Source organism: Chaetodon trifascialis, chromosome 5 (assembly GCF_039877785.1).
Source record: "Chaetodon trifascialis isolate fChaTrf1 chromosome 5, fChaTrf1.hap1, whole genome shotgun sequence".
NCBI classification, from domain to species: domain Eukaryota; kingdom Metazoa; phylum Chordata; class Actinopteri; order Chaetodontiformes; family Chaetodontidae; genus Chaetodon; species Chaetodon trifascialis.
The window spans coordinates 18,778,636-18,799,391 of record NC_092060.1 but is presented as its reverse complement, the minus strand read 5'-3'; the positions used below and the strand labels follow the sequence as shown (position 1 = coordinate 18,799,391).

The 20,756-nt window shown below is 43.0% G+C and overlaps 1 protein-coding gene across 1 annotated transcript in view; it reads right to left on the bottom strand.

The window, feature by feature from the left end:
* The window catches only part of mid2 (midline 2), a 147,391-nt gene extending 131,361 nt beyond the window's left edge, over positions 1-16,030 (bottom strand). Inside the window, exon 1 of the mRNA XM_070962633.1 lies at positions 15,908-16,030. The gene's annotated coding sequence lies outside the window, so the exon portion shown is untranslated. The remainder of the gene's footprint in view (positions 1-15,907) is intronic.
* Positions 16,031-20,756: the final 4,726 nt, after the last annotated feature.

The window sequence follows — 20,756 nt, the reverse complement described above, 5'->3', positions numbered from 1 at the left end:
CAAAGCCAAGCTTGCTGAGGAAATGCTTGTAGCCATGAGTCAGTGTTTAGTATTGGAAAAATACCCCATGAGCTTCTCAAAGATTCGCTTTTTATCATATTCTAGCAGAACTGATTTTTCAGTGCATTTAACAGCTTGGCCGGACACCTTTTTTTCTTTTAATATATTGAAGCTCAGAATGCTTACAGCTGCATTGAGGCAGGGCCTGCTGAATTGCATTGATTATTACTGAGGGGAACCATATGGGAGAGAGAGCAGAGGAGAGCAGGAGGGAACAGAGGCAAAATAGAGGAGGAGAGGGGGTAATAGATGAGGACAGTGCTGGGGAAGAAAGTGAGATTTATATGTAAAAGAAGAGAAGAAAACACAGGGGAGGCAGAGACATGAGACACGTGGAGAGGAAATAGGATGAGGAGAGGAGAGGAGAGGAAATAGGATGAGGAGAGGAGAGGAGAGGAGAGGGCATCCTCTCTGTGGATGGGAAGGCTAATCCCAAACATGAAGCAGATTAAGTGCATGACACAAAATGCATGTTTATGAGGCAGAGCCCTTAGCTGAGGAACAATCTGCTTAAAGGGATCGAGAGCAGGCAAACACAAGCACACAGATTTTGTCCCCACAGTGTCATGAAGACCTTGCACACACACACACACACACACACACACACACACACACACACACACACACACACACACACACACACACACACACACACACACAGGTAAAACATTCATTTGTAAAATGTGCAAAGCTGCTGAACTCACACGTTTAATAAAAGAGCAGGTGTTTCTGAGAGAATGAATAATTAAAGCATCACATGATGACTTCTTACAGAGCTAAACCTGCAATCTGCAGTTACATTCAGTACATTAGAGAGTAAATCAAATACAGAAATCAGGTGCCAGATTGGAAACAAAAACATGGACATAAATACGCGACCACACAAACACCCGCAAACACCCGCAAACACAGACAGATGGTTACAGATTCTAATTTCCCTCTATAAAACACATGAGAAAATGCTTTCTAATTGTCCTCTTTATACATGACTAAACAAAATCATTGTGATTTTGTGTGTCTGAGTGAGAGAGAGGGTGAGAGAGACGCTCAGATTTCTCAGGGATTACATATCCATAGTGCCATCTAGTGTCTCGTGGAAAAACACACACAAACACACATGAGATTCTGGCTGCGATTATGCTGCAGACAGGAGGCCGTTTCCAAAGTGAAGCCTTTTCATGCAACACATTCCAGAAACGGACTTAAAATACGGCCATTTATTTTTAATAGGAGCTATTCCTGTTAAAAGTCTGCAGAGGGTGTTCTTCTATATTTTCCCGTTCCTACACAAGAACTCTCCGGCTTTGTGAGGGCAGACAAATGCATGAAGAACGGACCAGTATAAACATTATGTGATAAAATAATGACTGGAGAACAGATTGGGGTTAGAGCCGCTGTAATGACTTTAAAGAGAGAGCGCCATCGACGGCTCTCCCAATAGATTAACTTCACATTCACACAAATAATTAACAACAACATATTAGTAAAGTGATTCATTACATAATGACTTATCAAGTCATAAACTGACTCATTATGACAGCAATTATGTCTCATCATTTGATCTGTGTGTGATAATTACACTGATAATTTATTGCGATTAGTTCTGGGCATCGGTTAAATGGAATCCTAGAAAAAGTAGGAAGATGTGTAATCGCATTAGTTGTACTTCATCTCATAAAATACAGATGCCTTCACAGGTTTAGAGAGCAGCAGAAACTTTCAGAAAGCAGACGCATGCAAGATGATGGAATCAACGGGCAATAGAAAACAGCTGACCAACAGTCTATGTCTCTCACAGGTTAATACTCTTTTCTTATGGATGCTGTTTAGCCATTATAAAAGGAGCGTTTCACACATACAGAAATAAATTCAACTCCCCCCCCCCCCAATTAAATCATCATGAGGCTGAGGAAAGGTTCCTAACCACCATGAACACTTCATTTCCAGTGACATTTGGACATGCCGGTGTCAGATTTTCCTAATCGTTAAAAGATTTCCCCCATAATGACAAGAGTGTTCCCGTCGGCCGCGCATCAAAATAGAGCCTCTGATGCTGCAATCACACATGCATGCCCACACAGGTTTGTTGCAGTCTGTCGTGCACAGTAAACAGCAGAGTGCCATAAACGTGTCACCCAAAAGAAAACACATTGTCCTGATAGAGTGGAGAAACTGGTAAAATGGGCCACCTTCTGCTCTATTCCACTGCAGCGCTGAGTGGCAGCGCTGCAGGAGCTGCTGAAATTCAATACACTCCGGCAGGCAGGAGCCACGTCCTGCCAGATCCATTATGAACCAGGCCTCTACTTCAGAGGACAAAGGCCACAGCTTTGCATGCGTGTGTGTGTGTGTGTGCGTACACAGTGTAATTGCTGCTGAGGACATTAGGCTTATGGGGGTCACCCACTGCGTACCAAACTGTCCCTTACTCAACCCCCTCGCCCCTCTTATCAGTGTCGTCCCTCGTCTGCTCCATCTGTTTCATCTCGCCGCTGTCCTCCAGGCTGCGTCACTCTCCAGTGTCTACTCCACTCCACTTCATCAGTCCCTTCAGGATTTAAATGACTTTGATGGCTGGACTGTTTTCAGCTAAATTAAAGGCGCTCTGTCTGTGACCTGCACTGTCTCTTTTCTGGTAGAAAACCTCTCACCTCTTTATAGACTTGTTTTTAATAACTGTCCTTGAATGCTTAAAGATATTGTGGCTATCCAATGGCCATCTATTAATTCCGATATCGGCTGTAACATAAGCCTCATCGTATTTGAGGGTTCGGTGAGGTTCCTGGTTTTCACTACAAAAAAAGCTAATTTGTCTGCTTTGCTTTTGAGTGAGAATTATTTCAATCAGATTTTGTCACTACCTTTTCATGTAATAACATCTTTCATGGATTTCTTTTTTCGACACAAAGCCCCTTTTCATACTGGTGTCTCTTCAATCATGAGCCAGAACCCAAAATGGGTCACAGAGATGTTTTTAATGGAATAAACCCTCCAATTTGATTCTCCAGCAATAAACCCTCCCATTTGATTCTCTGGCTGAATTTGTGTTTTTGCTGCAAGCTCCGAGCCATTTCATGTTCTTCCTTTTCCCCCGTTGTTCAGTTTCCTAGAGCATCTTGAAAGAGATTTCAAAAAATGTCATTAATTATTAGCATCCCCCTTGTCAGCAGACTTCAGTGTGAGAGATAGAGAATAGGTCTGCATCTCTCGTGGGTTGGCAGTGATTGGTAAACATAAAAACTGTACCCTAATTCAAGAAGAAAAGCAACTCGGCACACCAGGGGATATTTCATTCTGCCACTGCAAGAAACTGAGGCAAACACACGCTTCAAAAAGAGGCTGGTGTGGACATGTGCGAAAACATTATCCGAATATTACTTTGAAATTTCACACGCCAAGGGAGGCTGCGAACAACTGTGGGCTATTACAGGAGAGGCAAACACCAGGAGGGGAATCTGCTGTGATCCATTCAGGTCGATTCACCTTGATAAGTACTGAAAGTTCAAACTCTGTTAAGCCCTTCGCAATAATGGACTCATTTCACCAGTTTGTTCCCAGGAAAGACACGCTGTCCGTTTTATAATAAAAGCACCCAAATGCACGTAATAAGCACTGTCGAGACCTCATTCTCTCTCACTAGATAAGTCAAGTCAGCTTCATTTATATGGCCAGAATCAGAAATCTGCCTCGGGGAGCTTCACAATCTGTACAGCGTATGAGGCCCCTGTCCTTCAGCCTTTGTGTAGATTATACATACTTATACCATGGTCTGGGTGAATACTCGATTCTGATTGGCTGCAGGATGTCCGTTAAAAAGTGTTGTAGGACACCTATGAAAAAGTTCCGGTCAAATAGCCTGATTGTTCTAAATTATTGCGCTGGCTCAAACGCTAGTTGGTAACCGTGGCAACAGAAACTCAGAACATGCGTTAACGTACGTTATTTCACAGTTTTCACTTCCCTCCACTGATTAGGCCTAATATAACAGCTGCGGCCAACCAAGCTGCAGGTTCTGTGGCCAGAGCCGGTTACCTTGGCAACGCGTCACAACGAGAGATATTAAATAGTCCACTTCTTGTGAAAAACTTACGATTTTAACTGTAAAAAACAACATTAACGTATTAATAATTGATTTAATATTTATTTCTTTCGTAAGTGACCATGGTCTATGGTACGCTTCACGTCGGACGGTTCACGCCTCCGCGTCGTCCATTCATTTCTGATAATGGACACCTCGTCGGGCATTATCCCTTACATAAGCTTTGTTTTTTACACATTCTGTTGGAGAAAATCAGTGTTGTTGAGTTTTTCATATTCAGTCTATTGTTACCTGGGCAGCTTTTGGCTGGTGAAGTAGCGACTGCACACTCCTACAAGGTCACGCACAGATACACACAAAATGAGGCGTAAGATTAATTGAGCAATTCTAGTTTGAGCTACACAGAGTATGTGACTTTGTGAAAGAGCTCCCCATCCTCTTCCTCAGGAGCAGAAAAGCTGCTTATTCTCTCCTTTCCCCTCCTTTTTTCCCCCAGCAGTGTTATCCCCATTGTTACCTATTAGCTATCTAAAGCTATTGGACAGTTGCCTAGCAAAGGGAATTAACCATGCCCCCTTTGAGGTCCTGTTCTCTTTGATGTGAGCAGTTTTAGTTAATTATTTTTTCCTAATTAATTCATTTAGGCAAATTTCAGGCCCTGACATGGTCACTGTAACGAATCCTCCTCCGTGGCAGATTAGTTTAACCTTAAGATCAAAATCCAAATGTCTCCTCTACCCAGAAAAAGCGTGATTCTCTATAGATGGCCAATCCTCTAAAAGGACTAATTAGACAAGATGTGTCAATTCACTTTCTTGCTGAGGGTAAGATGTGATAAAGATAAGATAAAGCTATCAAATATGTATGATACATATGAAACTACAGCCAGGAGAGGGTTAGCTTAGCGTAGCATAAAGAATAGAAACAGGGGGACACAGTTAGCCTGGTTCTGTCCAAAGATTACAAAACCCACCTTCCAGCATCTGGAAAACTTTTGTCCTCATCTGAACAAAAAACCAAAGCATTAAGTCAAAGAAACATTCAGGCACACAACTCCCAATAAAACTGACATTTGTTGCTGTTTTTACATGTAAGTTTTTGCACAGATTACACAAACGAGATATATTAGTTGAGCTTTCTTAGCAAGCTGTCTCTCCCTCTTCCCAGTCTTGCTAAGACAAGCAAAGCGACTGCTGTCAGTAGCTTCATATTTGGCAAACAGTTAAAAGTGGTATCAATATTTTCATCAAGCTCTTGACAAGATAGATATATATGAACAGTGGGAAAAGACAGGGAGCATGTCTTTGAAGACAAAGCCTCTGTGAGAAATGTACCAGCAGCACTCGCTGAGGGGACAGATAGATCGTGCCGCCTCTGGACCACAGTTTAATTCAAAGCAGTGAGGATCTGATTACAAGGCAGTGCGGGCTAGATACTGTATGCCAGGCTCCAGAGGCACAGACAAGATCCCATGGGAAAGACCAGAGAAGCTCAGGCTCGATATGCTGTCCGCTCCTCTTCCCCGTCCAGAGGAGCTGATGGCTTGATCCAGTGATAGAGGAACGCTTGCTGATGCACACCTGTTTAAATTCTGTATGGAACTTGAATATTGTTTGGTGTCTTTGGGCTGTTCTTATTTATGGTGCTCCGTAAGTGATGATAAAAGAAAAATTGGGTTTCTCACAAATGAAACAGGAAAAAGCACAAATTATGTTACGAGAAGAGATCAGTACAAACTAGCACGGTAAGTACTTCCTTTTAGTATTTGTTCAATATATTTATGAGAAAAAGCTGCACCTGTGCTGAAACACTGAGTTAACAAAAGCGATAACTGATTAATCATTGAAGTGATTCCTCAAGCAATAATGGCAAACATACGCTGGTTCCAGCTACTCATATGCTAATCTGGCATTAATGAACATATTAATCAATAATGAAAACAGTTATTTGTTGCAGCGCTATTCATGAACCATATTTTTTAGTGCAAATGACAAAGAGCTGAAGAGCTGCTCCAGGCGTACAGTATGTGAACACTGTGCTTGTAAGAGCGTGTGTGTCGTTTGGACTACCCAATCCAATATTCTGTGACTGCTCCCGAGGATTTATAAGGTTTTATTCCCTTTTTAGTTGACAATTAGGAATGTATGGATAAATACATTACAACAATACCAAGATTAACATCAAGTATCAGAGTAATGTGGCAGTCAAAGAAGCACAAATGTGTCAGATGCTGATGCAATGTTTCATCGAAAATGTCTTTGTCCACAAAATAAAAGCGTCTTAGAAAAATGCAGTTCAAACCGCTTGAAGCAAAAAAATAAGGAGCTTTTTCATCCCGTTGCCTGCAGGAGATGAGATGAACGAGAATGCGTAAAATCTATATGGATATCAAAGAGTATCACAAGGAAAATAGCCTTTAACCAATCCGCCCGGGTCTCTCAGCTCAGACGAGAATGTGTAAAGGGTGAGATTATGTAGTCACACAGGCAGCGGTGCCGTGATAAAATTTGAACATAAAGGCTCCGCTTCATTATCTCGACCCATTCAAACACAATCACCGTCGCCATAGATTTGTATTTCAGCACATATGAAAGACAGACAACACCCTGCCACATTCAGACGGGTGTATGGCATTTTTAAGATAACCAAACACACAAACAAACAGCAAGAATGAAAGTGTTTTTCTTTATCTTAGATCACATCCTCGACCCTGCTGCAGAATTTCGGGGGGGGGGGGTGATGAGGTGGTGGGGGTCTGGGCTGCCTGCATTTTCCCAGGATGCTTAGCTGGGTTATGCGAGTTTGCTTTTGCAAGGGTTTTCTGAGGATATGTTTCCTCTCTCATCAGTCGAGGAATTTAACCATGGGAGCTGAAAAAGCAATGATGCAACAGTCTTTATTTTGTGTGCGAAAAACCCAAATGGTGGTGGTGGTGGAGGAAGAGAATGCTGGAGCTCGTCCAGCCTCTGAGAGCAGGAGAGCTGATTCAAAGCCTGCTTGTATGATCACAGCTGACCCGGGCTGTGAATCCACAAGAGCCTCTCTTTCTAAAGCACTGTCACCTTTGATTTAGAACAGTCAATCAGACTTTGAAAGCTTTAAACACGGATCAAACTTTCATATCCAGTACTGAGCAAGAAACTTTTTTTCCATCTGGACTTTTCACCTGCTTCTCCACAACTTATTTTTGATCAACTCCTTAATCTCAGGGTCACAGCAGTCTTAAAATAAAAGCGATAATCTGATTTACAGCACTTGAGTCCTATTGAGTTTTATGGAGTTACTGTATCTGACTTGATCATACGATCCCACAGCTCAGCATTAAAGCTTTCAGCACTCTCAGGTTTGGCTTGGCAATCACGGTGATAAGATGTCACATCAGGTTAGGCAGGGAGGCTCCAGTAAAAGTTATTTCTGTCAGTAAGTCACGCCATGCCAAATGGTCTACGTGAAGTAATATTCCTCAATAGTTTCACTCACTATTGCCTTAAAATCTGTGAATACAATGTGCGGGAACCGTGGAAGAATATAACACACACTGATTTATGAAGTCGATGACACGACTTCACTAACCAGGCATCTTTACATCTCAAAATTACAAAGCGGTGAATGTGGAATGTGAAATTAGAGTCCCTCCAAATGCATCCATGCAGCTATAATTATGCGAGTGATTTGATTACGTGGAATGCAGGCAGAGAACTCAGATAGCGGATTGCAATTATATGGCACATAACAGCCCCGTTTATCACCTTACGTACGGCTCAATTTTCGGTGAAACCATAGAACGCCGGCCATTATTCATTAATGTAAATTTACAAGACGTGTTGATTAGGGCCGCCTTCGCCTCCGGAGACTCAGAAGAGTGCCAGCTAAATGAGATGGATGATTGGTCGGTCGGTCAGCTGTTCTGGCAGCTGAACTGGCCGACGATGAGGTGAAGCAATTAGCGTGGGTCACTGGAAAAAACATATGTGACCTTCTCATTTAGCACCGTATGCTTGTGACAAATTGTTTCTTCTCTTCATAAACCTAATAATTAACATTCCTATCAACACAGCAGAGGACACGTAACAGATAATCTGGCTACAGACTGGCAGCGGTGCGTGGAGAAAGGATAGGGGCTGCTGGGGAGATGATTAGAAACTACAAAGGGAAGATTTAGATCATGTTTGTGTGCATGTGTGTGTGTGTGTGTGTGTGTGTGTGGAATGAATCTGAATAAGAAAGAGAGGTACACAGTAAGCGGGAGAGGCAGAGGGGAGGAGGAGGAAGGGGAATTGAGTGTGCTTATGCATGTATGTGGAAATCCTTACATTGCAGTTTGGTAGCAGAGGTCAGCCAGACAGTGAGAGGTCAAGAGTAATTTATCACAGCGAATTAAGCAAAGAAGATCTCACGTTTGCTCTGCCTCCTCCTCCCCTGCTGTGACAGAACAAGTGGTGACAGAGGACAACCGGAGGTCACTGTCATCTTCGATTCGGCTCTCACCTCAACTACTACAACCTCTGCAGAAAGCCGCTATCAGAGCATGTGATCATCCGGCGCTTATGTATCGCTGCATATCAAGAGAAGAGAGGACTGCTCTCATGGGACACTTTAAATAAATAACTCTGGAGACAATGATCATCGCGTCTCCACTGATGCAGGACAAATACACAGTTCAAGCCTTACGCATATCTTAAAATACATCTCTGGACAGGCTTAAGCACAGGCAGGGTGTAAAAATTGGATTAAGATTAATCCAAGCAGGGTGCACTGGAGGTTTGTTTTATGTTCCGTGTCAGACGAAAAATGCCTAAACTCACTCTGGAACATTACAATCTAAAGCTATGAAAGGATATTCGGCTGAAAAAACCACAGCATTTCTCAAGAGTGGATAAGCTGCATATCTTAGAATTAAGTCAAAGCAACCACCAGGTACAGAAGCCACTGAGAATGAAACCTTTTCATTTCTTTAATACACAGCTAAAGGCCACAGGGTGTTAATGGTAAGAATGGCCGGAGGCTGTTTTCCTCTTGTGAATAAACGCAGTTTAGTTCAGGATTATTTCGAGTGGGTCCTCGCTGAGCATCACGGCGTCAGTCAACATGTCTGCCCCCTGCTTTGGATCCATCCCAGAATAAGGGCAGTTTGTGAAAGAGTCACAAAATTCAACATGCAGATTCCAGATTCAAGCACATGGACATGGATGGTTCATTTTTTTCAATACACCCAGCACAACCTTCAAACTGATAAGGAGGAATGTAGCATAAAGAGCTAGACATTGAATGGATGGGTCAAACACAGGACTTTCACACAGGAAACGTCTTTTTTCAAGGAAGTAATTATTTTAACCAAAACCATGATGTTTTCTAAGCCTAACCTTTTGGTGCCCAAGCTAACCAAACTGCCACCGTCACCTGAAATGTTTCAAGGCAAGCTTTATTTTGAAAGTCTAATGAGGTGTTGCTTATTCATCATTGCTAACTTGACCACAGAATGAGAACAACGGTGCATGTGGTGCAAAAGATGCTTCCAACTGAAATATATGAGTTTGAAAGTGGGGCTGAGTCTCACACTCACACACACAAAAAAGGAAAATTCATGTCCATGTGCACAAATCACACAGATTACATTTTTCACGCGCTGCTGTGAACTGTGTTGTTGGATCACTCAGTTACTCGGAGCGTCACCCTCCCTGCTCTAAATGCAGGACATGTCGCCTCGGTCATGCAATCTGCCCCTAATAAAATTACTCCAGGGGAGTGAGGGCGATAATATCATGGGGCTTGACCGTGTGTCATTCAGCTGGTTCTGTGAGCGGAGACAACAGAAACCAATACAAGAAGAACAGCCACCACCATGAAATTTCACATACTGTTGATAATTGTAAATAATACAAATATATATGAAAACATTTCTACATTTAGACATATATGGTAAATGTGTGGAGCATATGAAAAGATGCAGATTCAAAATAAGTCAAATATTTCATCTCAAATATGCCACTATGTATTAGAATAAATTATCAAATGCTTGTCAATACATCAGATCTAGAAATGCAGAAATCTAATTTTATGACATACGGGTAGGATAACGTTTTTGGACCACATATTCACATGTATTGTTAATACCGTAGGGTTAGGGTTAGGGGTTAGGGGTTAGGAGGTGAGAGGTTAGCATTTAGCAAAGATCAGATAATTGAAAATACAGACTTGTTTGTGGTGTGTTCATGAACATCATCAAGACTGATGAATGAAGATTTTGTCATTGGTTGTTGTTGGGCTGCAAATTTGAATGGAAGTAGTGCGATCTGGAGCTGACTGAACTGAAAATAATTCGGTACCTATTTTGATGTTCAATTAATAGTTTTATTTCTTAAAGAAGACAAATGATGACATCACCTCTGGCTCTAAGAAATTCATCGATTATAAAGAGACTCATCAGTTGCAGCCTGAGTATGGCTCCACTGCTGTGTTTTGTATGTTTTGTTGTTGGGGATGCACATTGTAACTTTTGATATGAATTATATAGCAACAGCATTAACAGCTCATATTGCGCTGTAATCTATTTTTCTATAGACGCAGAAACACACTGCTGTACACACCAACTGCAGTTAGAATCAATGACCCATAAACACTGGACAGCCAACCATTTGTCAATGTTTTTGCTGTCCCTCTTTGGAGGAGGGGACAGGATGTCTGAGTGTGTGGGTGTGTGTGTGTGTGCGCGTTCGAGGGTAAATGCACGCACGTGTGCATGAAGGGCACGGAGGAGGCAGCGGTCTTCTGAAGGAGGAATTCATTTGAAAAGCGCCTCCCGTGACCTGGCTTGATCTCGTCCCTTCATTCTTTGGTGGGGGTTGCGCGTGCATACTGTATGTGTGTGTCTGTGTGTGCATGCTCAGTGTTGGGGGATTTGTAGATCTTTCTAACGGCTGTCCCCCCCGGAGGATAGGACTGCACTCCCACCCACCAATGGCTCATAGCACTAATCTGACTGACAGCTTGGTCCAGCTTTCAGCCAAGAAGCAGCCCACCAGCGAGGTCCAAATACCTGCTGAAGAATCTTATCTGCCACGATGACAGAGGCGAATCAGCTCTCCCCACACTGTTCCCGAGCAAATGCTGAACTGCCTGTCTCACTCTGCGCCGCTATGTCTGTCTGCTTGCTGTTTGTCAGCACAACACTGTAAGACCTGCACTTCTCTGGACTCAGCTGGATGTGACAGCTTGACAGACTGTCACAGCAGCAAACTAAAAGGCAGAGGAATGACTCTGTCTTATTAGACTGCTGCGGGCATTTTGAAAGGACACATTTGGCCCCTTTAATTCCTACACAAACTGTACATACATTTACATTTTTTTAATTACTTCAAAGGGAACAACGAGGGGAAAAAGGTTCATGATTTTGGAAAAAAATCACATGCTCATATAAAAAAATATTAAAAGTGTTGAATTCTAATCCTTTTCACTTAAAGCTTGATCTGACTTAAGGCGGATTCACTGTCATGCTCCTGTTACTGTGTATACCATTAATAAGGCAAAAACACAAGAAACTCGTGCCACGTCAGTTAAAACACCCCCACAAGCCATCTGCCTCGTTTCTTCCTCCTTAAGGGGCAAACTGTGAGCCTGTTTAGCTAAGATGCCCACTCATCAATCAGCAGGGCTCTTCCACAAGCCATCCAACGCAGCTTGATCTGGAGGACCCTCATAATTGAATATTAAACCCCCGATGAGTGGCGAGGCAAACTACTGCGATGCCGACTGGAGGCTGTGATGTGTTGCTGCCGTCGTGCTGGCACGGATACGTGTGGAGCTGTTCAATGCGGAGTCAGTCGCATTGAGCCTACCCCGAGGTTATTCTGTCACACTGTCATAATTTCCATCTTTTGGATCAGAAACCTATCTACAGACACACACGCACACTCGCACAGGGGTCCACAGATGTGAGCAGGCATCAATGCAGTTGGCACATGCATGCATAAACACAGCCGGGTTGACATAAGCGGTGGCGGTGCAGGACAGCTGTTGAAATGTGTCTTTTGTTTGGTAAAGACAACAACTAAATTTGGCTTTTGGTGTTTTTATTTTCATCCATGTTGTAATGCAGCATGGTCAAAATAGGTCACCTATGAGATTTATGCAGGAGGAGAAATGTTTTTTTTAAAATGGGGGGTTCAGAGGGCTAGCTAGTTTGTGTTATGTAGCTTATTACCTCGGTAGCGAGCTATCTAACTAGCACAGTGACTTTCTACAATGACACAGTGGAGAAGGTGGAAATTACAACTCCGGATGTGTTGTGTTCAGTGGCAAAAAGCCGGCTGGAGCATGTGATTGCAAGTTGCGCACATCCCACATTCTAGATTTCATGCTTCAAGGTGTGTTTTCGAACATCCCCAGCATCATTTTAATGTCAGAAGTAGACATATTGGTAAATACTCAGCATCAGCGTTCCCACTGTGGTCAGTGATGGATGCGCAGGACCCCTCATGCATGTTGATGCTTTCATTTTAATGTTTGTGATGCGTTTATGTTCAATCAAGTAAAAACTATTAAACTCTGTCTCAGTTTGGCTAACTGGAAACGCTACAATAGGAGAGGTAATGCTACATGTTACACTGTAATGCATCTCCCAAAATGCAATGGAAGACTACAATAATAGATGATAAATAAGTGACTATAAGGTGATTTTCCAGCATACTTTTTGTCTTATTGTTTTGTTTTGTACAGGCTTAAGGGAAGAAGTGATCTTTTGTGCAGTTTCTATAAGCCTACTCTATTAGTTGCTTTATGTATTTTTAAGATAGACAAACATATTTCTCTTCAGCGTTGACACATATGATTGTCAAAACTGACTAAAAAGATTTTGCATCCAGTTTCCACTTTTCTATATGCACACAATGTTCTCACCTCTTTTACCTCTAAACTGTTTGCACGCTTGAAATGTATGTTTCTCATGCACATAACAGCAAAATGGTAAGAGGAGACATAAGATGTTAAGAAGAAATCTGTATTTTCCTGGCGTCTTGCCTACTTAATCTGATGTAAGAAGTGCATGTTGAGGCGCAACATGAAGCAGGGGGTTAGTCTTGAAAAGTTCAAAGGATGCTTTGTGTACTGTTACTAACTTGCATTCTTCAAAAGTAAAAACGCATTCAGCGATAGAGATGCACGCAACCACAATGTCTGTGGAGACAAAGTGGGTTTTCACACCTGCACATACTGATATGGTGACAACCAAGATTCTGCTGAGAAGAACCATAACTTTTTGGCCGCTTTCCTTAACGATTTGACACAATCCTTCTGCCACTTTTCAGTTAACATTACCTGCCAATACATCATGTTTGCACTGCCACTGCGCCTGTCTAAACAAAACCAATCAGACCCAAACATCCAAGTTTCACAACAGGCTTTTTTTTCCTCACAGGAAGCTGGAGATTTATTCTTCACCCAACTTTAGCAAAGCTGAAACAACATGCCAAGCCTCCCTGCTGTTTCAAGAGGCTCCCTGTGAAAGCCAAGAGGCTGGCTCTTAGAGAAATCCCTCATTCAGACTCACACTGGCATCAAATGTTGACAGACAGCCCTGAATAAAAACATCCCAGTGATGGGTGTCCTTTCTGGCTAACTGATCTGCGAGGGTAAAGCCGCTGAAATGAACAGAGCGCCTCCTCGAGCAAAACAAAGAACATGACCAATATGTTTTTAGGATTAATTTTGTTGTGCAAGGCAGTCGAAGCAAAACCGGGATTAAGATATTTCATGTTTTCATCAGACAGCAAATCATCTCTACAACTTACCCATCAATGTTTAATAGAGTAGATCTAAAAGGAGGCAAAGGGATATTGTAATATTATGACCAAGCTGGCACATACTAATCAAGAGTGCACTAATTATGCATGGGTTTTAAGTTTCACTGTTTGTGGGTCACCCAATAACTTTTTAATACTGCACGCTGGCTTTGCTATGGCATGCCAGCAGTGAGATTTATACTTTTGGCACAATCCTAATGAGAGTTAGTGCTTCAGGTAAGATACTTAAGAGAAGCCACCGCATCAAGAGAGTATCCAGCTTGATTAGTTTTAATTTGATTTTATGGTTTTAAATGTGTGAAAAACAGCTAAACATAAATGCACACTTGAAATTGCTCCAAAGTAAAGTCTTCAGTTCCTCCTTAAAAACACTTGGTTGGCCTGTTTTTGGTTTGCAGGAGCAGCAAATCCACAATCTGCTGGCAGAGATATAAACACCTGCTTCAGGCTGCAGTCAACCAGGTGTACAGTACCACTGTACAGTAGGTGTTTACATCGATTCCTGGAAATCATCACAGCTGCGACATCAAAACAGAATGCCAACCCCTCTGTCCCAGCTATAATCATTCCGACACATAGAAGCTGACGCCCCGTCTTTTCCCAAGAAAAAGCCACTGCTCTTGTCATTATAATGTCTTAATAATTACCATCGAGGGGTGCGAGTGGGGGGAGGGGGAGAGAGAGAGAGAGAGAGAGAGAGGGGCAGCATGGGTAGACTGTGAGTGCAGGCAGCACCCTGTAGATGCATGATGAATGAGGGTGTCAGCTGTATTCACCCAACTAGCAGCGCTGTCTCCGAGAGGGTCGGGCCCCATGCGCTGAGACCTGTCTCATTAACCACAGTGATCGTGCATTAACAAGAGCATGAGAGAGAGAGGGTGAGCGGGAAAATAAATCATTGTCTACAAGATGGAAGAACCACCAGGTTTTCAAAGTATAGTAGTGCATCGAACGTGGTATTATACTGATAGAATATCACTGCGCATCAGCACGTCGTACATTAGGATTAATGTAGGATTATGGTTATTCAGTAGAGTCAGAAGGCACATTTGGAGGCAGGAACAGGCAGGGGCCAACGCTGGACCCCACTTTCTTGCTCCCTTTTGTTTTGGTATCCTGCATTATTGATGTGGAACTGACATTTTACACTCCACAGCCACAGTGCCTCACCTGCAGCACTGTCTCCACAATAACATTACTGACACTCTTTCAGAGACACAGAATGGTGTGACATCTCTGTGTAGACTGTGTGGGAGCCTATTCTGTTTGTTAATGAGTTTAAGGTGCTTCACTCTATTGTGTCTCCTTCAGCACTACTAAAACATTGATGTTCTATTTTTTTGTACATCATATCCTTAGAATAAATAAATAAATGTCTTTGTAGTCTTCAAGCAAAATGCTCTGCACCTACAGGCTGGCATCAGGGGAGTGGTTGGCATGGAGTCAGGTCAGGTCAATATCTATCATCCATATAGTACAACACCATGATGGAATTGATGGTTGCAGGAAACGTGAAAATACTTTCAGCAAGCCTCAACATCACCCACATGCCATGAAAAGATCCCACTCAGAAAAACCCCCTTTTCCACACAGCAGATAAGAGAAGCTAAACTGTCAATCTCATAGTTAGTTTCAGCACTCTTCAACAGCTCTGATGGTGCATTTATTGGCTCCTCTGAATTGAAGATAAATGCGTAAATATTAAGTCCATGATGTAATGCTGACGCACCACATAACAGATTTGAGAGGGCACCTTTGCTCTCCCGCTTTTCCAAATCGCCAGATCAGTCACACGCTGATTGTTTTCATGTTTCTGTGCAAGGAGAAAAGCTTCCATGCACTCGTCAACAGCTGACACGGTTGATTATCTCATGGCAGCCCAGCATCCCGTGCCTCCTCGCGCCGAGCAGCCTCGCACAGCGCGCAAACTAGCAGTATTTTTATGTAGCCAATCGTGTGCGCGTTAATCTGTCTATTCCTTGAAAAACCACAGGAAAGAAGCACAGCCTACCTCGGTCCGCCGTGACAGCTCCTTGTGTATCTCGACTTGTAGCAGTGGCTGCAACAACGTGACGCTCGCAGTAAAGATCACAGTTGGTAAGCGCAGAAGTTTTACGAGTCAGTGGCTGAGGGATCACACACACACTGTCAGCGCCTGACAGATCTGTGGATCACACACCGTTGTGGAGTGTGTATGACAACGCCCCAAAACAAAACTGATCTGCTTGACTTCGCCGCCGGATCATTAACGCGTGTTTAAGATGTTGCTGTCCAACTCGGCTGTGCGCTCCGGTGCGCTCCCACTCTCTCCCGACGCGGTCCCCAATCTGAACGCTCCCCAAGGACACGTGACCAACCCACGGGGGACGGGAATAGCTCTCATTCCCCCACGGCAGCAGCTGGGATCGGTTACACCGCTGCTCCAGTGCCCGCGCAACAAACCCGAGCTGTGCGCACCCATACTCCTCCTCCACCCGCCCTCCATCCCCTGTGGCCTCGCGGTGTCGCTGTCCTGAAGATGCACTACAGGCAGGATCTCAATGTGAAAATACCATTTTATTAAAGGATAATAAATGAAATTTGCTAAATCTGTTGGTGGTGATAAAACTACACTAACCCCAGCATTTGAGACAATTCTTACACAAAGTAGGAAACTGACACACTCTTTGCCAAAATTCAAATAAAATCACAATTAACTTTACATAGAAAAACAATCACACTTCTCATATATCAATTTTAGCATCTTTTAAGGGCCCCCCAAGCACCTCTGCCTCTTACTATGAGTGACAGGCTCCCGCATGAACAGAGAGCATTAAACATATTAATACACTGAATATGTAGAAAGGTGTAAAAGGGCTGAAAGGTCATATCACATATGTCCATGCACCAATCAGAATGCATCTGATGGATCCGCATGTGCATCTGTCCTGGTAAAACACAAAAACTGATTTTTCCTGTTAAACTCTTTAAAAATAAAGCCTGAATGCAGCTTGGATGAATTTTCCTAACTCTAACTTTGATTGCTGTTCATTTAGCCATAAATATTTGATGTTCCAGAGAAATAGGAGCTTTAAAAACAATCAGTTGAAATAAAAGCTGTGTTGATTCCCAGCTACCATCCGGCTTACTGTGGCTGTGCGTCTCCATTTAAACACTGAAAATACTTTGAAAACAGAAAAAAAAAAAAATACTGTGGCTTGAATGCTATTTCTTAATTTTGCTTTTCAGTCACAAAGCCTCACGCTCTTCTGTTGGGAGCAGACACTGACAGTTTTGGTCGCTACAAAGAGACATTTTAAGCTGGTGTTTTGGGGGCACATGACCCCCAACATGGCATTTACCTATAGGTAACCTCCTATTAATTATTAACCTCCTATTATAACCACCTCCTCTTCTGTCCTCCTCCTCCTTGATGTAACTCTGTTACATTAGGAGTTCTATTCTCTGCTTTCCACCTGTGTTTTTCTCTGTGACAGCAAAACATAAGTCAGCAGAAATCCCCTGCAGGTTAAACGGCTCTTATTAGACGTGTTTGTGGCTGACTACCTCTAACAGACATGCTGTAGACCAGCAGACAGACAGAGAGAAACTTGCTTGCTGAGCACCATTAAGACTAACAACCCATAATTGCAACTCTCTCTTAATGTAACAGGCTCTGCAAAACATGAGCCTGTTTTTCAGCATTTCAGGAACATTCTCATAATTGCCCTCCACTAAGTCTGTATTCTGTTTGTTGCAACTCTCTTCTTGTAATGTTATTTTATGTTTTTAGAATAACTATGCAAAGTACAACTGTAAACTCTTTTAAGTATATCTGTAAACAGGATATTGCTATAAAAAGCATGCATGCTCAGCTAAACTACCCTGCAACAATATAGAACAAATGCTGGATGTTGTTGTAGTTGGGGTTGATGCTTAATTGTCCACACTCTGATCTCACGTTCAGTATCGAACCATCAAAAGTAAACTGGTGCGGCAGCCAGCGAGAGAACACTGGACACGCAAATGCCTCATAACAGGTGACCATAATCAGCATAATATCTCATGTGTCGGCATTCAGAAGCTGAAGCATGACACAGTCTTGAAAGATAAGCAGTATGTAAGCACCCGTGAGAACGAGGATGTGAAGTTTAGGTTTCTCAGTAAGCATGGCATGTTTCCAGAGGAGCTAATGTGAACTAAATCCCCATGGTCCTTCACATCAAACAAATGCTGATTGGTTTAGAGCAAGGAAGGACACCAGTAGTGCTGCAGTTGGGCTGACACCAAGAAAAAAAACCTCTAACATGGCACAGAGTATCCTTTTCTGTTCTTCCCCTTCAGTTTCCGTCTAATGTTCTGTGGCAGTTTGCAGACGCTGAAGGCTTCAGTCACGACCTCGAGGATATTCTGACCGTATGCAGTGATGGAACTGTCTCAGCCAAAACAAACAAAAATAAACTGAGTCAAAATTGAAGATTCTTATATGACATATTCAGAATTAAATGCATGGAAAAGTAATGTCTCAAACAATTTGATCTCAATGTCGAAGTCATGTGTATACATCTATGAAAAACAAAAGTTAATCTGCTCAGCGTTTGTGATGAGGTGCGTGTGTTGTTGCTTTCTTCTCTGCTTTCTTCTCACCAATTAGCAAAGCAGGCTCTCAACTCAGCACAAGTTGCTGTCAAATTGCTGAACATTCACCACTCTTAGTCGTTTTTTGATTTTTTTTTTTCTGTGCTCGACAGTGTATGACAGGCACCAAGTTTTCTCTCTGATATCAAACATGATGCAAGTTAATGCAAAAGAAGCAGAGCAGCAACTTGAGACCTTTCAGGCTAAACCCACCTCCTCAATCACCTGGGGTCACATTATGGAGGTGGGCGGATGGAAACGGCATTGCTTGTGCGATCGTTAGCCCGCTGTGCACACGGGAACGTCTGTCGCACCATTACTCCTGCTGGCTGCTCTGCATTCACAATGGAAAGACCTTACCTCTGCATTGGAAACCTTTGATCTGTGGCTGAATAAGATAATAGCTGTCAAGTCCAGCAAATGTTGAAGGTGGAGGGCCTGGAGTAGATGCTTGAAACCTGTAGTCCAGTCAAAAAAGTGACATTTAGCATTTCCCTTCATGATGACCACATGCTATTTGCATGGTAATAAAGTGATTACTGTTCCAGGCAGCGCTGATCGGACAGATCAATGCACAAGTGCAACATGAAGTCAAAATGAAGGGGCTGGAAAATGCGTGCATACTAAATTGTTTCTGTCACTTGACTCAGATCCAGTGCAGGCACTTTGGAAGTGAGGTTGTGGGCCTGAAGATGAAGATGAGAGGAGCTGTCTTTTCCAGGCCCGTAGGTGAGCTAACGTGGGCGTACTGCTGAGAAACAAGGATTTGTCTGTCGAATTACTGCCTTCAAACAGCTCTCAGATGCAAATGTGACAGATGTTAAATAGCAGCTGAGCTGTACAGTCGTACAAGTTGCCGTCTTAATTAGTTCCTCTGTGACAAGGTGCCCATTCAGCGGAGACGAGAGGGACAACTTAATGCTGGAGGGGGAACTGATTGGTGGTCTTTGTCTCTCTGTCTGTCTCGCTCTCTGTCACATCCCACACATACTGCCAGTCGCCATTTCCCTAACACACATCACTATTGATTGGATTTTGTTATAAGCTGAATGTGCCCAGTTCAGGCACATTGCCGTGTTTCCCAACATGCCTTTTCAATTTGGCCTATTGAAGGATCAATCTCCATTTGGCCTGTAAAAGCACACCCTAGAAGAAAGATGGTGTACAAAGTAAATCGACTCTGTGGAAACAGCACTGAGGGGCTAAAGGGAAGCCAGCAATCTTCCTCACAGCTTGCCCGGAGAGCATGTATGAATATTAGCATATGATCTGTGAAATGGGATCGCTCTGGATTAGGTGTGGCAAAGCAGATGATGAGGGCATAGGGGTGCTGTGACTGCTTCCCACCTTGCATTAATATCCATGCAGGAAGTTGATAAACTGGATCCCAAGGCTTCAGCGTGTCCGCAGGCCTGAATATCAAAGCTGCCAGGTGCATCTTTGCTCTGGCATGTGAAGACTGCAGAAGTGGTCGTTCCCCGGAGGACATGTCATTGCTAGCAAAGCGAGTTCCATCTCTCAGCGTGTGAGTCATGTCAGGACACAATGACAGGCAGAAACCATCCCTGACCTGATGGCTTTATTTGTTATTTGGAGTCCAATTTAGTGATCTCGTCGTCTCAAATGTCTAAGCAATCCATGCATGCAAGGAAAAACATTGTAGATGTATCCTTTCAAGAAGAAACGTTTTAAATTTCTGAGGTCACGTTGCCTCACAATGTCGCCCTCTTCTTTTTAGCTGCTAGCTGGCATCCTTCAGTAACATTTCCCACAGCTGAAAGACTGTTAAAGAAATGAATCCGTCCTTTCAAACGATTCAAAATGAGGTGTCCTTGTCGTTCCTTATCTGGCTCACGTGAAGGTAGAAATGGATAACATTTGATGTTGTTCCTTTATTATGAATGTCATCCGGCCCAAACAGAGAATTGAGACATTTTATCCTCCTGATCCACAACAACAAAAAACAATGAGCCTGATTAGTGCTTACATTTGGATTATTCACTCTCTCTTACATGTGTCTCTCCAGTGGTTCACTCAGTTTGTGTCATAATGAAAGCCTGAATGTAAAGCTGATCAATGCTGGCTCTTTGTGTTTAACATGGAGTCATCATTCTAGTACTGAGGGTTTTGTCAAAGTCAAGGCCACATTTATGGAGAATGCAGTGCTGTCCTTTCTTCCACGGTGACAAAGCTATGGTCATCACATTGTGTAGCACAGCTGTCGGTCTCCTGCCTTCCTTCTC